Source organism: Nothoprocta perdicaria, unplaced genomic scaffold, assembly GCF_003342845.1.
Source record: "Nothoprocta perdicaria isolate Ctin4 unplaced genomic scaffold, notPer1 scaffold_53, whole genome shotgun sequence".
In the NCBI taxonomy this organism is placed as follows: Eukaryota; Metazoa; Chordata; class Aves; order Tinamiformes; family Tinamidae; genus Nothoprocta; species Nothoprocta perdicaria.
In genome coordinates, this window is record NW_020455788.1 from 2,389,310 (window position 1) to 2,409,601 (window position 20,292).

Consider the following 20,292-nt stretch of genomic DNA (forward strand, 5'->3'; position numbering starts at 1 on the left):
AAAGTCATCGGGTCATCCTGGGAGAGGTGGCTATACGAGTTAGAGGAGGAAGACTGTGTGGCTCTCTTTGGAAGCTCAGAAATACATCTTTTATTTCCGCCAGAAATTCCCCAGCTCTCTAGCCTGGTTATCGACTGCCAATTCCAGCAAATCTTTCTCTACATCCACAAACATGAGAGCTGACGTAACTGAGGCCRTAGGGCAATACCCTCAAAAAAATCAAAAACTTTCTATAGATACTGGGTCAGTTAGTGGCACAAAGAATGTGCCAGATTCCCTGAAGGATTTTTTTTAATGTTTTTTACTCAGGAAATTCCCTGAATTTATAGCAATCTTGACATCTAGTTCTCACTGTTTGAGTGTCTCAAAACGGATTGTTAAGTCTTTACCAAAAAATTCCATGTATATGTTGTTTTGATGATAAATTATGAAGTAGATGTTGACTGTTAATAACAATTACTATTATCTCACTCAATTTTATAGTGATCTATAGTGATACCCTCAGGACATGGGTGAGGATGTGAGAAGTGGAAGTACTGATGACAGGGCTGACTTTGGATTACTAGGAATAATTGTAGTTTTATTATCTATCTTCAAAATGGAGAGTATATATTTTTCCCTCTCTTGTTTCACCATATCCATTTTGATAGCATTTCTGAAGCTTCCAAGATTATCAGCGAGCTTAGGTCAGTACTTGCAACCCTACTAAAATGATTTTAAACAGGTTTTGCCAACAGAAATGAGAAGGATTTGTTCTACMATACAGACAAACTGGATTTGCCTGAGCTAGCTAGTTCTGCTATACTTGGCAGTAGGTGGCAAGTCTGTGCATGGGCAGCTTCTGCATCTCTGCTGAAAGAGTCATAGGTTGTTACATATTTACATGTTCTCAAGCATTCATCTTGTTGTGCCCAAAAGAGCTTAAAGATGGACAAAAGGAAGAAAACAGGTAAGTAACAGGTAAAGTCTTCATCTTTGGATTCAAACCTGACATGGCTRGTGACATTATGTTTGGTGTTCATCACAATATCACACTATGCTAGTGTGACAATATCACACTATGCCTCTATATGTTTATTTGAAAAACAGAGTTAATGCAACTTTTTTTTTTAACTGTCACTGAAGAAATTGTTTAGGTGCTAGTCTTGATGAAGATTACAGTACAAATCATATAAGTCTTCAGAGCACTTGCARTATGTTTTCTGATATATCAATGTTGTCAACTGAAATTATTTTGATTGAACTGGAAAGGAATTTAAGGGGTYGATAGTGCAACGCAAAAAAGAGATTCTACCCTTTCCTCTGCTCTGGTTTCTGTAATTCTCCCTTCCTTCCAAGAAAAGGAAATAATAAAACATAAGTAAAGTGGGTAGAWATTTCTGGAGGGACTTTTCTCATTTCAAAGGACTAGTATTTTTCTGCACATTCTAAACAATGACTAAAAGTGCACATTAAGTCCTTCTCTCTTTTCCAAAGAATGACAAATTCACATCCTTAAAATTTTCTAAATCAGGTCCTAAGATCCCTTGATGGGTTTTCCTTATTTGCCGCAACTCTAATTAGTTTATTGACTAGAGTAATGCCACTGGTGAAAGGCTTATAATTTCTTTTAATTAGAAGAAAACCTTTTAGTTAACAATGGAAATAATCAATCTCCTTTAGAGAAAGAGCTAGAAAGGACTAGGTTACTTCCTCATGTATTGTTCAGAGCAAAAAAAATAAGTAACAGACCACAAGTCAGAATGGAAGGGGAATGCTATCTTTCTGCTTGGTTTTCAAGATAGATTTCTTTTCTTTACAAATCATTTATGACAGCTATTTCTAGTAAAAACATCATCTGGAAAAAAACAACTTGCCTTTTGGGTAAGGATCAAGCTAAAACCATTAATTTGAATGAGTCTGGCAAATTAGTGAGTGGTGAAGGTCCTTAGGAAGTAAGTTGTACTTTTTGTGTGTCAGTCTGGTTTCTGAAGCTTAGCAAATTAAGGTTCTGATTCAAAAGTCATTATTTAAATGGTTGCCACATATTTAAAAGAGGTTTGGACTAGGCCTTAAGGAAAGCATGCTCATTTCAGCTGTAAAATACTATTTTCTCTCTTGGATAGCTAGAGTCATGCTCATAGTGATTCAAGTTGCAGAACCCATCTAGGAGGATGAGGCTGTCCTGGAGCTGTACTAACTACTTTTTGATAAAAGAAAAATTAAATCCAAATTTTGTTTGTTCTTTTCTGGTTTATTTTTATATATATATATTTACAGCTCTCTTATTATGTAGCTACATCTGTGCTTTTAGGCTTCCTTAGAGTCAGACATGAGACGGTTGACCTCTCTTAAAGTATGTTGTAGTCAAACTACAGTCCAGCTGAAATAAGTCATAGAAAATTCACTGTCAAATTTCTCTGGGACAAAAACACAAACTGGGGCAGTTTGTGCAGTCTGGGTTGTAGACATGGAAAGTCTGAATATTGGCCAGAGCCGGGAAGTCCTACTGCATGGAGACAGTTCTTCCAGAAACTGGTGTGTGTTGGAGACTCATGAATCCATTAGAGATGCTCCTAAGTGCTCATATATATATTTGTACTGTGACAGTATAAAACCCTAGAATTAGAGAAGAGTTCAAATATTTGGGTTTCTTCTCCAGATCTTCTGCRTTCTGAGAATGCAGAAATCTTTCTTTAGCTCAGGCACATAAAACTGAAATACAAGTGAATCCCTTGACCAAGTTCTGTATTTTTTCCCCCACAAGCTTTTTCATTTGAATTGTACTAGCAGTGGGGACAAAAGACCCTCTTATAAGGCAATACTCGCAGCTATCACTGTCCYTGAGCCATTTTCCATGATGCAGGTCTGTTCTGTTTCCATGTTTAGGCAAAGTTCTTTCCATGGTAATAASACAAACCATCCTGACCCCAATCCATCAGTTAGTGGAGAAGTCGAATAGAGAGGAGCTCTCCAGCGGAGAGGAGCTGCAGCCCCTGTCCACGATGTGCAGGGCTGTKGTTTATACTCAGTCAGCAAGCGGAGAAGGGGATGAACTCTTCAGCTCATCCTTATGAAGCCGGGTGCTTTGAAGGCTGGTGCCTTSAAATCGTTTATTTTGATGAGCTCACTTGCCTTTGAGCCTGCAGCACGGGATATTCCTGAGTCGCTCCCTTACCAAACCCCAGCGATGCCGGAGGTGGGCTGCCATTCCTATTTACCAAGCGACGTGTTTCTGCACTTGAGCAGCATCAGCTATCAGGAGTCTTGAAACACTTTGTGAACTTTAATGAGAGCAGCTTCACAACACTCCTGGGAGGTGCAGAAGTACTGCTAACCCAATTTAATAGATAAGGAAAGGAGGAAGCAGAGGAACCAGCGGTTGAATATTYGCCTCTGCCTTTCTGCTTCCCCTCTACCTGCATATGTATTTTGCAAATTTTTGTGCATGCATAAAGAAAAATCCTACTCCTTGAAGTCAGCCTATAAGTACTGCAAAATAAAGCAAAACAAAACAAAAAACAAAGTACTGCAAAACAAAGCAAAGCAAAACAAAGCAAAACCAAAACCAAAGAAGCCTGACTGCACTCACACGCTCGTTAAATGTAAGCAGAACTAAAAGCTGGGCTGGGACCGAMAGTAGCCACTTTCCTGGGAGAAACGTGGCCATGTCTTCTGCTAAGAGCCTTAATGGTCTGGGAAAGGCTGTTTCGAATCAGTCAGTGTCTCTTGTGCTGTTCCAGGCTCCTTAGATATTGGCTACACTAGTTAGTCATTGGGATTTTCTGTTACTGAAATACAAAGTATTTTGAATTACTAGGGCAATATTTTTTTCTTTAAGAGTCACCTATGAGTCTCTTGGGGACACTATGTCTTTCCATTTTTCCCCCTTGTTCCTTCATATCTCTTGAAAAGCGCTGTACTGCCAGCTTGCCTTTTAGCTGTAAAGAGAGTGAAATGGCTTAAGTGAACCCATACCATTCCTAAAAGCAACAGCAGGGGATGCTGTGGGGTTAAAAAAAAAAAAAAAAAAAGCCAATCTGCACAAAGTCCTCTCCAAGAAATCCCATAGCACTTAGCCACTTTTAGGAAGAGAAACCCAGCACAGAAATCAAACCCAGTAGTATTATGGACCAACACAGAGCACTAATTAAAGAGACATCCAGGTCACTGTTGAATAATTATCTTCYGCTTTTATTTCCAAATTGGAAATGATAATTTTATTTAATTCCACTGCGAAAAGTGATGTGGAGGAGCCAGGTGGCGAACAGTCTGATTGGATTGTTTCTGATCTTCCAAATGGAAAGATTGGAGAAGTTCAAAACCATGGCAAAATGGATATTTTCCACGTTTGTAGCAGTTAATTGGTTCAGACTGAAGGAGACACATCACAGAAAACAGCCCTTCCTCTGGGCATTTACCAAATGTCTGGAAACCGTGAAGTGAATGCATCTGAGAAGCTAGGCCCACATCTCAAAGCAAAGCCGTGTTGACAGAATTCCAGAAAAATAATATATTGAAAATCAATGATAAGTAGTTAGAGTTTAAGTAGTAAGAGTTTACATATTTATAAGTGATTGGGGGTAGGAGAACATGCTTCTTTATCAGACTCTTCTTACTGAGCTCTAATTCATCCAGATTACTGCGGAGGGCTCTGAATGCCGGGTTGTTCCCTTATCATAATCGGAGATGAGATAAGGCTGCCGTAATCCTGGAAGAATCTCCGATAACACTGTTTGTAGCTGTGCCTGGCAGATAAGGGTAATCAAATACCAAGTTTCAGGGCATAAACTAATTGCTTGGAAGGAAATTTTTCTTTGCTCGTGCTGTACTGGAATAAGTATCTAGGTATATAATGCATGCTGGAATGAGATGGTATTCTAGAATTTGTATTTTCTGTGAACATTTTTTTGAGGGAGGAGGGAGGACATTTATTTACCACTACCTGGCAAGACACCAGACCTAGTGGACCGTGGACATGACTTGGCATAGCAAATCTTACGGAAAAGTAATTCTATTCAGACATACAGCACAGTGTTAATCCTTAGATTTTAACAACAGGCAAGATGTTCAGACCAAGAATCTCTTATTAACTGTGCTAATAAATGTGTCTGTGTTAAAGAGGAAAAATAGATTACCTCAATACTTGCTTTAGCATTATAGAAAAGATATACATTTCATGCATGCAGTAGAACTGCCGTGTCCTTAAGGAACGATGAGGTGGACTTTTTCACATTGCTTACATATTTTATGTCATGCATGAATGCCACATATACACGATGCCTGGAATAGCTTATGTGCTTTCCTCTCCCAGATGGCTTCTCTTTAAATGTTCTTAAGTCACATCCACATATGGCAAAATGTCATACCCCAGCATTTACAGGAATAATACATTCCCTGAATCAAATTTGTTCCTGATATAGGTCCAGTGATAGCAATGCAGTTTAATCAGCCRTGCATTTGGATAGTTGATTCCTTCCAGGCGATAAGACACTAGAGAGGAAAATCAGCATGTTGCCTCCTTTCAGATTACTTGAATCTTGTCACCTCATAAAACCCCCCAAACTCAAAACGGGTCACAGTGAACTTGCTCTGCCTTGATCTGAACTTGTTCTCAAGCACCAATTGATTTACATGCTGATTCAATTGCTGTAGACATCAGTTATTTTTGTTCTGCTTTGTTTTATTTTTTAGCTGATGCAGGCATCAGTTTCTCTTAGGTTGTGACTCTATSCAGAATTTATGAAATTGTGGTCATGGACAAGCATGTGTTGTCTCAGATGTGTGTGTTGTTGATATCTAGCTAGATGAAAAGTCACTGAATACTGTTAAAGAAATTAGCATGTCTGCTGACTGCCCTTAAGTACTCCCTTGTTATGGTCTGATCTGGCTAATGCGTGCATTTTCCCCCCATTTATAATAAATGTGGTATAAACCAGGTAACAGGCTTAAATGACATAAAGTATTCTTCTACATAGCATGAAAAAAAAATGCTATTTTCTGTGTGATGTGGAACTCATTGCCATATATTGTGCATAACAGGCTTTTGGAGGAGAGGTGCTGCTGGTTATTAAATAGCTGAACAGCCTGAGTGTGACTTCTTGAAGAAATCTGGCAGCTCCTGATTTCCACCAGCTGTAAGAAGATGATAGTGGGGGCTTATTGAGCGCCCACTCCTGCCCTTCCAGGGTTTAGCTGATGGATAAAAGTGATTGGAAAAAAAAAAAAAAAAAAAAAAAAAAAGGTGGGAGAAGCATCAGCAGGGGCTTCTCCGTCCTTCCCTTCCTTGGCCCCTTGGTCCCTGCCTGAGGCAGGCTGTGTCTGCTGTGTCTGTGTTTTTTTCTATGATTAACTGATAATGGGCAACATTCCCTTCATAAAGCCTGTATTAGATTGAGATTCAGCCTATTTTCCTATGGAAAATATTCCATCCATTTGCTATTGACCCAAATAGCTGAATGGATTATAAATAAACCATTCATTAGGTTTTAAGAGCAACTCTCTCTGATCAAATGCAGATGTTATCTATGGGCTGAGGAATGATGTAAAAAAATCCTGTGGATTAGAATAACCTTTCAGGCTGGTGTTTGCTATCATTACTCAAACAAAAATGAAATAAAAGGGGGAAAAGTGAGGGAAGACAGAATATAAACCAGTAAAATAAAGTTTGAGATGGGTGATAGTCTGTCTTTCATCAGAATTCAAACAAAGCCTTATCAAATATGTGTTTATTCCAATTAACTTTATGACAGGCACATTCAGGCAGATTAAAATGCAGCTCTTAATTGGTGTACTTTCCAGGGCATGGTAGGTGTTTGATCATTTTAGATAACAGAGCAGCAGAAAGGAAAATTAAAGTGACAAAGCACAGAGCAAGGAAGATGAAAGCTACATGTGGCACAGAACAATAAACTATTATTACAAGTGTTAGTAATTAGATCACATCTATTTGTTATTGATTTCTTTCTCTCTTATACTATTTATTTACTGTGRTTGGCTTTCACAGCAGCCCTCCTCAAAGTGGTACAGACTGAAGCTTGATTTTAACTCAATGGGCTGGTACTTTCTGGTGCTGGATGGTAAGAGCAGATGAGTGGCCTTCCAAGCTAGGCCCCTGGGCTCCCTGGGRCCATTTTCTTCTGCAAGTGACACCTGCAAGTTCCCAGAGCAGGAGAGAACTTTGCTAGGTCCATACCGAGCCCAGCAATTTCAGAGTAGCTACTTACTTTTAAGTGCATGCATTTATGCTATTGACTTTGTGTAGCTCAAGGTTAAACATGTGCTAAGTGCTTTACTTTACATGCTGAGCTTGAACCAGAATGAGGGAGTGGTGACAGGTTCCTTAGTGCTGTTAGGACTGCAGTAGAGTTTCCATCCTCTCCTCTTGTCATTATTTAGGCCAGTGATGATGGGAACAGCCGCCTTGCTAAGTAGCAATGCGAAGTTCCTTAGGACAGCTCATTACAAGCAAGACATGCTCTCACGTGCCTGGAAAATAAAGCTCGTGCATTTACATTTTCCAGAAGGCTGTTTGCTGCAGCAACTTGAAGCAATACATGGACCTTGCCTGCTGATGCTTATTGAGAACATTAATTGTCTCCAATCATTGTCAGAGCATCTGTTTCACATTTTGACAAGTGCTCTTCTCTCCTTCTTCGCTCCCACCCCTCCCCTTCACATTCCTCGGGTAAAGATAATGAATAAATTACGGAGAGATGACAAACGTGTTGATAATCAAGATGAAAAACAAATGAACTGGAAGTGGCTATGTTTCTACATGAAGCTGTAAATTGCTTTCTTTTCTTATGCAGTGAAACTTCTGACTTGGCATCTAAAAATACCAGAACATGAGAAAATGATTAAAAGTGTTCTGAGAGAGGAGGTTTTCAACAGCAAAACCTTCAGGATCTCTCACTTTTCTGTGGGGTAAGATAATGATTCAAGGGAGGTAGAAAGCAATGTGACAACCTTGATGACTGAGGTCAGCATGGTGAGAAAGGGCTAACAGGTCTCGTTTTAATTAGGATTTAATGAATTSCATGTCTATGGAAGCTGCAGACTGGACTGAGGCAGGTAGAGTGGCAGGAGGTACAGATGAAGCTCTGCTTTGCTGCCTCCTTCTGCAGCGCAGACCTCTCCTGCTCGACCACTGGCATTTTACTGAAGCAGCTTTTCTAGAGGAGCTTCATGCTAGATGCTCCTGTTTGCTCTTTCTGTTAGCACACGAGTCAAGGGCAGCGGGTATGCACAGGCTTTGCAGACCAGCAGTATGAGAACACTTCAGAAAAAGGAACTAAGTAGGTATTACACGACCAGTTACAGCATCTGTGAATTGGCATAACTTCAGGCTCTTTAGCAAAATTATGGTAGTTTATGCCATTTTCCAGTGTGATTGTTAAAGAATATACGCAGACATTGCACAGTGCTTTCAGAATTCCCARTCTGTGTATTTTAATCTCTATCTCTTTTGAGCTGGAATGGATGCACTATGCAGCTAAATAATTAAATTAARCATTACTTACCTAAAAGTTTCCACAATACCTTTTGCCAGAAAGGCTGTGAAGTGGATTAATCTAATTCGTCTTTTGGTTTTTAAAAATTCATGAACTTATGACATTCTTGTTCATTAAAATTCAAAACTAGATAAATAAGGAATAACTTCAGCTCACTGTATTTTTATATTTGGAGAAAACTTAGASATGTGTAGCAAACAATCACTTCATAAATAAATTGTGCTGTTATTCCAATACATGTACTCTTTTTCTGCAATGTAAGAGTTACCTGGGGTGAGAACAGGAGTAAGGGGGGTTAGAGATTTTCAGTGCTGTGTCATTCTGAAAGGCCCTTGAAAGTTGCCCAGGGTTGTTCTTTTAAATATCATCAACCTCTTTCTACAGATGAGTGGCACCACAGACTACTGCCTTCCTTTGAGGCAAACTTTCAGTATCTCCAACACAGGCTCTCCAAAGGCCTGTACATTATTATCAGTATCAGCTTTGCTCTGTGGCAAATGGTCACCTTTTCAGCAGCATGATTCAGACTTGCTAGCCTATTTCCTTCAGCTACTCTGGGATTTTATCAGATTCTTCCTCTGGAAATCTTTGGTGGGAACAAGGGTTTGGTTACAGCCTTCAGCCTCCACATTAACAGATAAGAAATGTAAACATGTGGCGATCCCTTAGGAGGTCTGTAAATTGCTCTCTCCCCCAGAGGCATCACCAGATTAGGTCTCAAGTTGAGAGCTGGGATATTTAGCGGAGGAACAGAATTGCACCAACAAGGGAATTTGCTGCAGAGAGGAAAGCAAGAAAACTGATGAGGGGCATGATCCTAAAGAGCCTTAGTGGGAACTGCTGCCTTCTGCTACCAGTGCGAGCGCTGTCCTCGTTCCCTAGTCGAGGGCAATGGGCCTTCTCAAACCACAGCCCACAAGTAACCTCCGTTCTTCGATTTTTTTTCTCTTTCATTGGATCAACATGGAAAACCACTTTGCATGGAGAGCTGTGAGCCACAGTAACAGTTTCCATTATAAATCCAGGGAAGTGTCAACGGAAGAAAACACCTAATCCCCTTTTAGCTAGACCAGGAAGTCTCAAATATAACTAGACCCATTTCCTTTGAGGTTATCTGCTTGATGTTCAGATCAAGGAGGTTTTCTAGAAACATGGAAAACTTTGAATACATATTTGAATACTATATCTTACACTTTTAAGTTTYATAAATATTACTAGACATTTCACCCATAGTTTACTTCAGGATATTGCAAAATTAGGGTGCCATTTTCTTATTGTTTTTTCCCCAACATCCTGCTCTCCATATACTTATCTGCTAAAGCTCTTAAGAATATATGAAAAACTCAAACTCCATTAAAAGTGGTTAACTGAATGTGATTAGATAAAACTTGTTTTCACAGGAAAAAAATACTAAGGATGCTTCTCTTCCTCTATGAAATAAGAGTTCAAAGAATCTAGACTTTCAGATGCTATAATTAGGTTTGATTAAAAAAAAAAAGAAAAAACTTCTTCGTCTTAATTAATATAAGGCTTCTTCGAGAAAATTTCAAATGCATTAAAGAATGATTTTCTTCTTCATTTTAAAAAGCTCCTCTTTAATTTAAAAGTTAAAAGGCCTTTAAGGCCAATATTAGCAATTGCAATACAGCTGAATCTCTCTTTTTTTGGATAACTTTAATATCAGCAACTTATTAGAGAGGAAGGATAGTTCAATGTGTAGGAAACTATCTTTGGCCACAGCTACAGAACAGTGAAGTTTCTTTGAGAATGCCAATTAATGAGAAATAGCTTTCAGGAAATTAAGGTGTTTGTGGCTATAGCTTCCTTCTGTAAAATAGTTTCATGAATTTCAAAAAAGAAAAGATATTTTGAAAGGTCATAATATTTCATTCTGACATTTTTCAAACAAAATGTTTTGGCATTTTAAAATGTTATTTTTGTTTTGACTTTAAAAATTAGCTAAAGCCATAAAACATGGTAAATAACCTTTTCTTTCTTTGTTTGAAAAATTTGTTTTCAGTTGAAAGAAAGGTTTGGGTCAAAAAAAAAAAAAAAAAAGCTCTCTCTTTACACATATGCTGCACACCCTTCTGTATCCATGAAAGTCTTAAACAACTTATTTTACTATCAGGATAAACCAAAAAATGTGTTCAGTTTTCCAACTAAAATATCCAGTATTTACATAGCTGTTTTTAGGAGCTTGAGGTTTGTTTTCTGGCTCTGCAGGAGAATTCCTGGGTAACCTTCAWGGACACAGAGAGACAGATATGCAAGAGGATTCATATACTTCAAATTAACCTTACATCATATTTAAGAAATAATGTTTAAAATCTGGTCARTTGTACCTAGCTCTAGAGGTGAGGAAATTCGCAGAGGTGGCTCATTTTTTTTTWAATTACATTTTTCTAGGTGCCTGTTGTGTAGGATGACTGCAGCAGAGCTGTATCTACATGGAAGTTTCAATTTTCCCCCCTCAGCTTTCACCTGGGGACATGTGAATATAATCTCAGCTTTGGCAGTACAAATATTTTTATATGCTGTCACTAGGAAACTGTGGTAGGAGATTCAGATATAATCTAGCATGAGTATAGATTGGTAACTGTTCAATTTACAAACATTATTAGGAACATATTTAAATGTAAAATGGAGGTCAAGAAGAGCAGGAGTTGCAAACTCCTCCCTAGRAAGTTTAATCTAAAAGTCTTGAGTATTTAAAGAATGTCTTCCAAGCCAACACCTCTTCCATAATTACTGCATGGGGTATTTTCACTACTGCAGGTATTAATGTCTAGGCAGTTACCTCAGYTTCTAAACAGTTACCGACGCAAGAAAGACACATCAAAATTGAAATATTTCAATATTCTTAGATCTTTGTGGTGAAATGCCTGCATTTTGATGCTGAGGAGGCATACTTTGTATGTCTTCTGGATCACTGATCTCTGACAAAAGAAAATTTGGATCATTATCTTAGTGTTGATGATTTTGCTAATSATCTGTCTGCAAATGCAGGTATTGATCTTCATGACTTACACAGGAAGAGAAAAAAAGTAGTTCTGACAGAGAGCAGGAGAAATCTTCTAGTACAGGTCAGAACGTGTCTCAATGACCTCCAGAAATGAAGATCAAGGAGACTTAATACATCAGGCTCTACAACAGGACACATAATGAACTCAATCTTCCATATTCGTGATCACCCAGTAGTTAATCACTGTGAAATAGTTACCCATGGGTAAGTACTTCTAGCATGTAAAATAGTATACAAGACATGTAAATAGAGGTCATCCCAACAAGACATCTACCATCTAAGCAAGGCATCTAACCAAAACAATATTTTTCTTAACATTATTCTGGTTGAGAGGGATTTGAAAGAAGAGGGAGTGGTAAACTGAGGAAGAGTAAAATGAAAAGAACTAGGAATTGGTTGTTCTTTATGCATAGCCAAAAGAAGGGACCCCACCTGTAAAATCAAAATGCAGCATATACCTGGCAACCCGTTTTACAGGGAATTTTCGCATAGAAACTGAACATGACTAAGAGGTAAAACATCTCTGCTCAGAAGTGATCCCATTGGGAAACAATATGATGTGGAGAATGTTTACAGTACATATAAGCATGTTATGTCTGTTCTGGGAAAAGAGAGAGGCTTTCTTTCTCCCAGACTGTTGAAAAAACATGCTTCACCTGTATCCTAGTGACTTGAAATTAAAGCAAAATGACTCAGTTAAAAGTGACACCATCACAAATTGCCACTGTGTAAATTCCTGTTGTTAGGTCTCAGTTGGAAGAGTATTATATTTTAATTGCCTTCACTATATGAGCCAGGTTTAGTGGGGCCAAAGAAACATAAAACCCATAAAATCCTAGGACAAAGCTATTTAAACAGAACAATCTCCAAAGTTAATTATATCTAATAGCCAATGAGTGGGATGGTTTTCTGTCTCTTGATGTTAACCAGTAAATACCTCCTGCCCTTGTTTTTTTGTTTAAAATAAGAAATATTTGAAAGAGTGAGCTTTAGTAGAGGCTATGTTGCTACAGTAAATATAATAATTAACCTTCATAGAATACTTCGTCATGCATTGCAAACTGATTAATCCATAGAAGCCCTTTTCAGTGTTTTATGTATCTTTATAAATAACAACGTAAATTGTAACTTTTTTTGGATAAAAATGCTTTTGCTAATAATACTTATTAACAATAATTGCTAACAGTACTAAAATGAAGTCCTAACAGCTTCTTTATCCCTTTGATTTATATTTTCTCTCAGACACTTTTGCAGTGTTTTCCATAAGTCCTACACTTGTCTATCCATTTTTGTTGGGTGGTCACTTCTACTTGACGGAAACAAGATCAACATATTGTAATAACTGAAAACAGATGAGAAAAATCTAAGAAGAAAATGGAAGATACTTGCTGTTGTGTTTTTCCTCCGTCTTTTCCCCTTCTTAATAGGAGCTAACAGTTTTAGCTGTCTTAATGCATTAAGTGTTTTGAAACTCAAATTATTCAAAATGCTCAAAATATTGTTCACTTGTTTGCTTTGTGATTTGTTACTACATGGAACTTGCTGCCTTAGCAGAATACTGAGTCAGCTACTAAACCTTAGCTGCAAAGAGAACTGGGTAAATAATTTGKATTTTCAAAATGAAGTCTTTTGGCCATTGATTTCCAAGTAAGGTATTAAGATTGAATGTAGTGGTTTTATGTGTTGTTTCAAATAAAWAAATCTGAAAAGTGTGCAAAAAAATGTTGTTTTGCATAAAACTGATTTTTCCACCTCAAATAATAAGAGCATGAATCACAAAACAAAAATATAATTCAGTTCTGTTTCCTAGCATGACATTTTTGTCAGGAGTAAGTTATGATATTATTACCAGTCATATTTCAGGATCTGTCCAAGGGCTCACATCTTCGTATTTCTCAGTGTGGAAGCTGTGGAAGAGAAAAGCAGAGTAAACCCAAGCACACAACTGATAATTTTGGGGGGGGTCATTAAGGAAACTTTGACCCTATGTGATATAGTTGAACTAGTTCTGAACTGAGCGCTCTGTATTGCAAAATGTAATCCTTTTAATATGCACTGTTTTTACTCTTGGTAAATGAAGGCAGGATTCTGGATATAGTGGTCTGACTTCTGGACCTTTTTTATTTAAMGTAAAATCAAGAACACATCCTCTTGTGTTTTATTCTGGTAGTGTCTACACATAAGTTAGAGACAAGTTTTCCTTTCTTTTAGTCTATCTGGAATGAGCAGTTTKGTTAATTTTTAAATAAATAAGTAAAACCGACAGGTTATCAGATATCACTTTTCCCCAGAAACTTCATGTYTTGAGCGGGTGACCTTGTGTCATTGCCATCACCAAGGCAAAGACATTCTTATAAAATTTTTATCTTAGATTTAAAAAGTAAACCCAAATAGGTCCTAGGAATGACATCCTCTGGAAAAGGACATTTCCTGAGGGAATTAATGATTGCAGTCAGTCAATGGCCTGGGGCAAACCTTCCAGCATTTAGATCTCCCAGCCCGACATCAGCTTCCAGGTAAAATCTGACTCTTTGATCAGTACTTCTCMATTCTAACTCTGCATATTCCCTTCATCTCTTTTGTATATATATTTTTTTCTGACAGAGAGAATTTGCAGTGCATTCTAGCCATAAATTAGGAGGAGAGATAGGGGTTTTTTGTTTGTTTTAAGCCATACAACAGTTTCCATTAGGCTATGACCTTTTTAAGTTATTGTTGCTGGCCCTAGAAGTTACTAGCTTTGCACTGCATTTGTCTCTAGAGCCTGAACTGAACTTGTCAGTTGCCTTTTTTTTAGGTGTATTACAAAGATTATAGTCCTGTAGAGGTGAAAAAAAACCACATTTTTTTTTCTCTGTTTATAGTTGATAGTTAAGAAAAAGATTCTTACTCAGGACAGTACTCATATCTGCAACTAAATTTAAAGCACACACTTAAGGTTTGCTAAGTGTAAGCCTCAGGATTTGCCTGTAATAGTATTGAGCCACATATTTTAAAGGTAAGTGTGTCCTCATGTGCCATCCTGAATGGGTAAAGCTTGAAATTCCTATTCATAGGCTAGACAGCCTCAAGTCAGGAATAAATAAAAATAATAATAATAGAAAAAACCTATTCTTGAGAAAAATGAGTCATAGTTGCACATGCTTTTTAGGATATCCTTCCCCATATAAGCATTTTTTTGCCACTTCTCCCTTGCCCTACATCAAATTATTCATCAGGTTAGCACCTTTTCAATCATGAGATGCACCCAGATTGTAGTGTTTTTTCAGGCTTTTAAAAGCCTGAAAAAAATTTTTAAAGGAAGATCTTTGATCAATGTCCTAACCTGACTCATTAAAACAACAAGTTTCCTAAGTGTCAGTGTGGGTAAACAGTTACCTTCTGCATTAACCTGAATGAGTTTAAGGGACTTGCTGAAGAAACGCATTGAAAATCTGTGGTAGATACAGAGTGCATTTGAGAATGAACTCAAATTCCGTGAATCTCAGGAARGATCCTATCTATACTCATATTAGTTTCTCTGTCTGCAAAATAAGAATAATAATACTCAAAGAGATATGACTACAAGCAGATCCATTGAGTTACTGTCCATCTCAGCTCTTGCACATGCAGCTCTTTTTGGTTCAAGTTGGGATTTTTAAATGAGTGATGGTTTCCCAACTGCCAGAATCAAATCTGAGCCTAGCCTCTAAAAAGTGAATATATCTTCACTGCTATGGATTAATGCTTCCCACTATATGAGATACTGTTAGATACAATTACAACAGATAGGTCAATTTTACATTTTTTTTTCAAATATTAGGTATTTAGTATCCGTGCTAAGTCAACAAAAGTATCAACTTATAGGACTCTGTAATATGTCCTATGTATTAGGATTCTGACTGTATTTACACATTATAAAAATGCTACTTTAAAATGGTGTTTCAAGAATGGTAGGATCAGTGGGTCTATGTGTCTTGCACAGGTCTGTGGCAGGTTCATGATCAGGCTCTTTCACTTAACATCTCTTGAATCAAATTCTGATAATTTTTGGTTTTGCCCCAATCCAAAGGATGTTATTTCCAGGAAGTGTCCTTTGTTTTCTTGAATTGAAGTTAACGATCACCCTAGCCTGTGTCTCACTATTAGTACTGGGGAGTCAAGAGAGCAGACCCAATGTCCTCGGTAAAATTAAGCACATGCCTAACATGTCATTAGGTGTCACCACTCCCACCTGTAATCTAAAGTCAGTTGGACTCTGGATATGGATAGACTATTAATGCAAATCACTCATCAGAATTTTGGCTTTAGAAAGTGAAATAAATATCAACTACCTGTGAGATGTTGTTGAAAGCCAATTCATTTGGAAATGATGAATATTTATATAAAGGCTTTTTGAGTCATACTGAATCCCTTTTCAATTTCAGTACTTATTCTTTCTCTGAAAGTTATTGAATATATTTTCAATCATTTTAAAGTTCTTGTGGGAAAGTTTCCCAATGCATAATTTAAAAAAAGTAAGATAATGTATTAACTAAAAGGTTACTTAATAATACCTCTTTTCATTAACACAGATTCTTGTGCACCTGAAAACCAGAATTTTAATTTCTCTTGTATGGTTTTTCCGATTCACATGCAGTGATTAAAAGGACTTTATTTCTTAAATGTCTATTATATTAAAGTATATTAAGAATATTATTTTCATTAGCTGATAGATTTCTGTCCTGTTTTAGCAGGAAAATAAGATTTTTTTAAATCAAGAACTATCCCTTTGTAATATATGCACAGGCAGCATCAGTCATTTGACCTTACTTTCTGAGAAACTGATAGAGTTGCCTGTCAGATGCAGCACACAAAAAGTAGCTTTCCATCCATCATTAGGTTAATCTTATATATTTAATGAGCCCTATGTACCAGTACCCCACAATTTTAGATTCTGATACTGCTGACTTCATCTGCATTGTGATAATGTAGAATAACTTCAGAGAATTCATACTCAGATTCATACTCAATATATAAAAACACTGTTCAACATTTTGATTTTGGGTAAGGATGACATTTTTTTTCTATGAGAATAGAAAGAGGGAGCAAGAACGATAGGTAGATTTTTTTTTTTTCAGTATTAGATGTTGTAGCCAAGCTCTCACTGGCCTCCTCAAGATAAGTTTTTATCCCATGTTTTTTTTCTGTGTGTGTATGCTATGTGTAGCATAGCCTGGTCACTGTTGAAAACAATATTATCCTTGAAATGCATCTTGGTTTCACAGTCCAAAACAATCCTACACAACTAGTTACTCTGCATACACTTCCTTGTCTTTTTCTCACCAAATCATTAGTTTTCCAAGTATGCTAACAATCTGCAAAAGACWGATACAAAAATGTTGGCATCGCCATGATATCAGTCAAAGATAATTGCAGATCAGTCCAAAAAATAAAGTTTTCTAATTTGTTAAACTTAGAAAGCTTAGGTTTACATGTTTTTTAAATGTAGCTCTTCGAGAACCAGTTACTTTCCTGAGAAGTTAATTAAAACTGCACAGAACAAATTGTTTCTTAGCTAACAGATAGAGTATTTCATCAAAATGAGTACTGTGGCGTCCTTTAAAATAAAACATATTGTCAGACATGTTGTAGCATTTTTATAAATGGCTAAGAATTTACTGATGAAAAAAAGGAGAGAGTGAGGCCTAATCAAGAAGTGCCAATTTATCAGAAATGAATTTTTGACAGGAGCATTTATGAGGTTCAGGCTAATCTGAGATAGCTGTTCTTTCTCATTCTGAGAAAAGGATTCATACTGCACTTTCAAAGATTACCAAATCCTACTGAAGATCATAGCTGACTTCCAGACTGCTTATCCTTCTGTACTGATGGCAGACGGAGCCTAAGTGCCTAAATTCAATTTCATCTTTAATGATGAATTTCAGCTGAAATTAACAGCAATAGGACTTCGTAAATATGTTCTGTAGAAGATCTTTTCTGGAAAAAAAAAAAAGTCAGATGCATTTCATTGCAGTTTATTAACCTACAATTTTTGGTAGGAGGTATTGACATTTTAAAAAAATATATATGTAAGTGAACAAGTACACTGACTTCTTAAAAATTCAGTTCTGTCAGGGTACAAGAGAAGACAATTTGACAGCAGTGAAGGTGCAGATCTCCCTAAGGTCCTACTGATCTTCTCTGCCCTCTAAAATTGCTGCTTACAAAACCCCACCCCAAATCAATCAATAAGCAGATGGATTTATTCCCTTTCTTCCCATATGTGAAATGATCTTTCCAGATAAAAAATTGGCAATTCAATAACAGGATTAATTTAATCAGTATATTCTCTTAAAAAGATGAAAAAATACCACCACATTAAGAGTAAAACAAAATTTCAGAAAATAAAACYCTAACTGTTTAGTGAAAGTATTAATGATCAAAAGCTAAACAATATTTTACTCGTAGGGCCTCATTAGTGACATAGCATCCTTTGCAAAAAGGGGATCATTATTTCATTATTTGAAGTCTTGCTCAGTTCAATAGCTACTGAAAATAAATGCCTAAGGTACAATGAAATGACCTCAACATATCTCCTTTTTTTTTCCCAGTTAGCTTAGCCATACCTCCAGAGAAATTCATGAATTTCCCCTGTATGATGACACTGTGATGAAGAATCTCACCCTAAACTTTTTTTTTTCTTCTGGAGAATCTTTGATCTTTCCATGTCATTCTGAATTTCCAAGCTGTCTTTTCCCTGGGGTGAGTCTTGTTGCTCATGCGGGAAGTGCGTGGACTGGTCTGCCTTGCAAGGGGCAGACAGAGAAGCTCTGCCCGCTGTTTTCAGACACACAAACGCTGTGCCTTTTAGAAACCTTTCTGATCTTGGATCAAAGTGGAACAGTTTTGTCTCTTCTCTGTCTCTGTCTGCAGAGAGGAGGAGATAGATCTTTCCCCTTTCACAGGATGCTAGGTCAGTTGCACAAGGAGGGAATATGCTGCTGGCTTGCTAACATATTCTATACTGGAATATAATACTGAGTTATAGAAATCAGTCTTATTTGTCACCTGCCACATAGGCAAACAGAAAAAGGAAGCAAAAATAGAGTAAAACTCCTTTTCAGAGTTCTTTCTGGCATAGATGTATTATGTTTATCCTTAAACTCAAAATATAGCTCTAGTTTGAAGAAAAAAAAAATTATCACTTCAAAATTGCTCACATTTTATTGTATATTTTTTCTTCGAAAAATATCACCTACTGTAGCATTTTCTTTTTTCTTAAAAGGGGACAAAGTTTGTAATAAAACTGAAATGAATTACATTTAACTTCTTGTTACCTAATGTTAGATTATTTGAGTAAACAGCCTGCTAAGGAGAATCACAAGACCACCTTTAAAATTGATATCCAAATTACCACGTCAAGTACCGAATTACTTAGTACAGTCCTTAGAATGAGAGGTGTACTTGAATACAGTATTTAGATATTCCCTTTTTAGCGTGCTTTTAATCCCCTCTACAGAGAGAATGAGAGAATGTGTTCTATAAAGATATTGGTTGAGTATGTTATAAAAACAGGACAGAATTTTGGCTTTGAATCAGTGTTTGAATYATAAAACTTTTCTTACTACAAATATGGTGATTTGGGCTTGGGCCCGCATGCACTCAACTGTGAAAGGTTTGATTTCATTCAGTTTTCTAAACTCTATTATTTAAATGCCCTTTTGATCTCTTCAGCTGCCTTGGCAGGTGTAATATGTAGGTTACAACTTGCTGGGCATCCCTGTTGTAAAATTTGTTGGGCATCCCTGTTGTAAAGGTTAGACAGTGCCCTTCTACCCTCCTGATTTTCGCTATTGCTTCATCTTCGTTGCTGTCTCAGAAGCTGGGTATGTCCTAATCTTTTTATTTTGTTGAAAGGAAGTAGTGGTTAAGGTGCCCCTTGCAGAATGAGAAAGCTACAGGATGTAGGGAATTGCCCAAGGTAAGATGTTGGAGCAATACCTAACATTCACGGTGTGTTAAGGCTGAGCTAGGCTACTCTTCAACCATAACTACACATTCCCATCGGTCCCCTTCTGCCTACTCTGATATTTCTCTAGCCATGCAGTGAACTGATTGAGGAAGTTACAATGACAGAAATTTAAGCCAGAAGAGAAGAGCTTTCTACTGTTGTAACTCCAGGAGCAGCCTCCCTGTGAAGTTGGATGAATGTAGTAGGAGTAGGAATGTGCAGTTGGGACCTGGCAGTGAGGGAAATCGGACTGTTCCTCTGACAGAAGCTGGCTGATAGTCATGTTGGCTTAGCCGTGTTGTGCAGCTGAACCTGTATCTGAACCTTTATCTCCTGGCACTGGCTCAGAATASCAGCACTTGAGTACTGCTTGGTAAGCCGTACAGGAGCTGAACGAAAATGGAAACCAGCAGACAGGTCAAAGATGCAGATGCAAATGTCATCTTAGGGAAGGAGCTTCTTAGGTACAGGAATTTTAGGAGACACAGAACCGGAAATTATGGTCAAGTCAAAAAATGAGAAAATAAGCCCACAAACTGCCTTTTTTTTTTTTTTTTTTTTCCCTACTATGTTGGGGAAAAATAGAACCTAGTCTGCTTTCTTTGTAAATAAATATCCTTCTCTCAAAGAGCATCTGTAATGAATGATCTGTGTTGTTCATTTTGTCTAATGTAAACAAGCTAATTGCATAAACCAAAGGGTTTAAAGAATATTGTCATTGTCTGGAAAAAATTAGACTGCATTGGTCAGCTACCTTTTCAGTATTGTTATACAGTAGAAAAAGGGTTATTTTTGAGGCAGTA

The 20,292-nt window shown here is 37.2% G+C and overlaps 1 long non-coding RNA gene across 1 annotated transcript in view; it reads left to right on the forward strand.

The window, feature by feature from the left end:
* LOC112954987 overlaps positions 1-12,904 on the forward strand; it is a 38,054-nt gene extending 25,150 nt beyond the window's left edge. Inside the window, exons 3-4 of the long non-coding RNA XR_003250812.1 lie at positions 11,502-11,721; positions 12,760-12,904. This is a non-coding gene — a long non-coding RNA (uncharacterized LOC112954987). The remainder of the gene's footprint in view (positions 1-11,501; positions 11,722-12,759) is intronic.
* Positions 12,905-20,292: the final 7,388 nt, after the last annotated feature.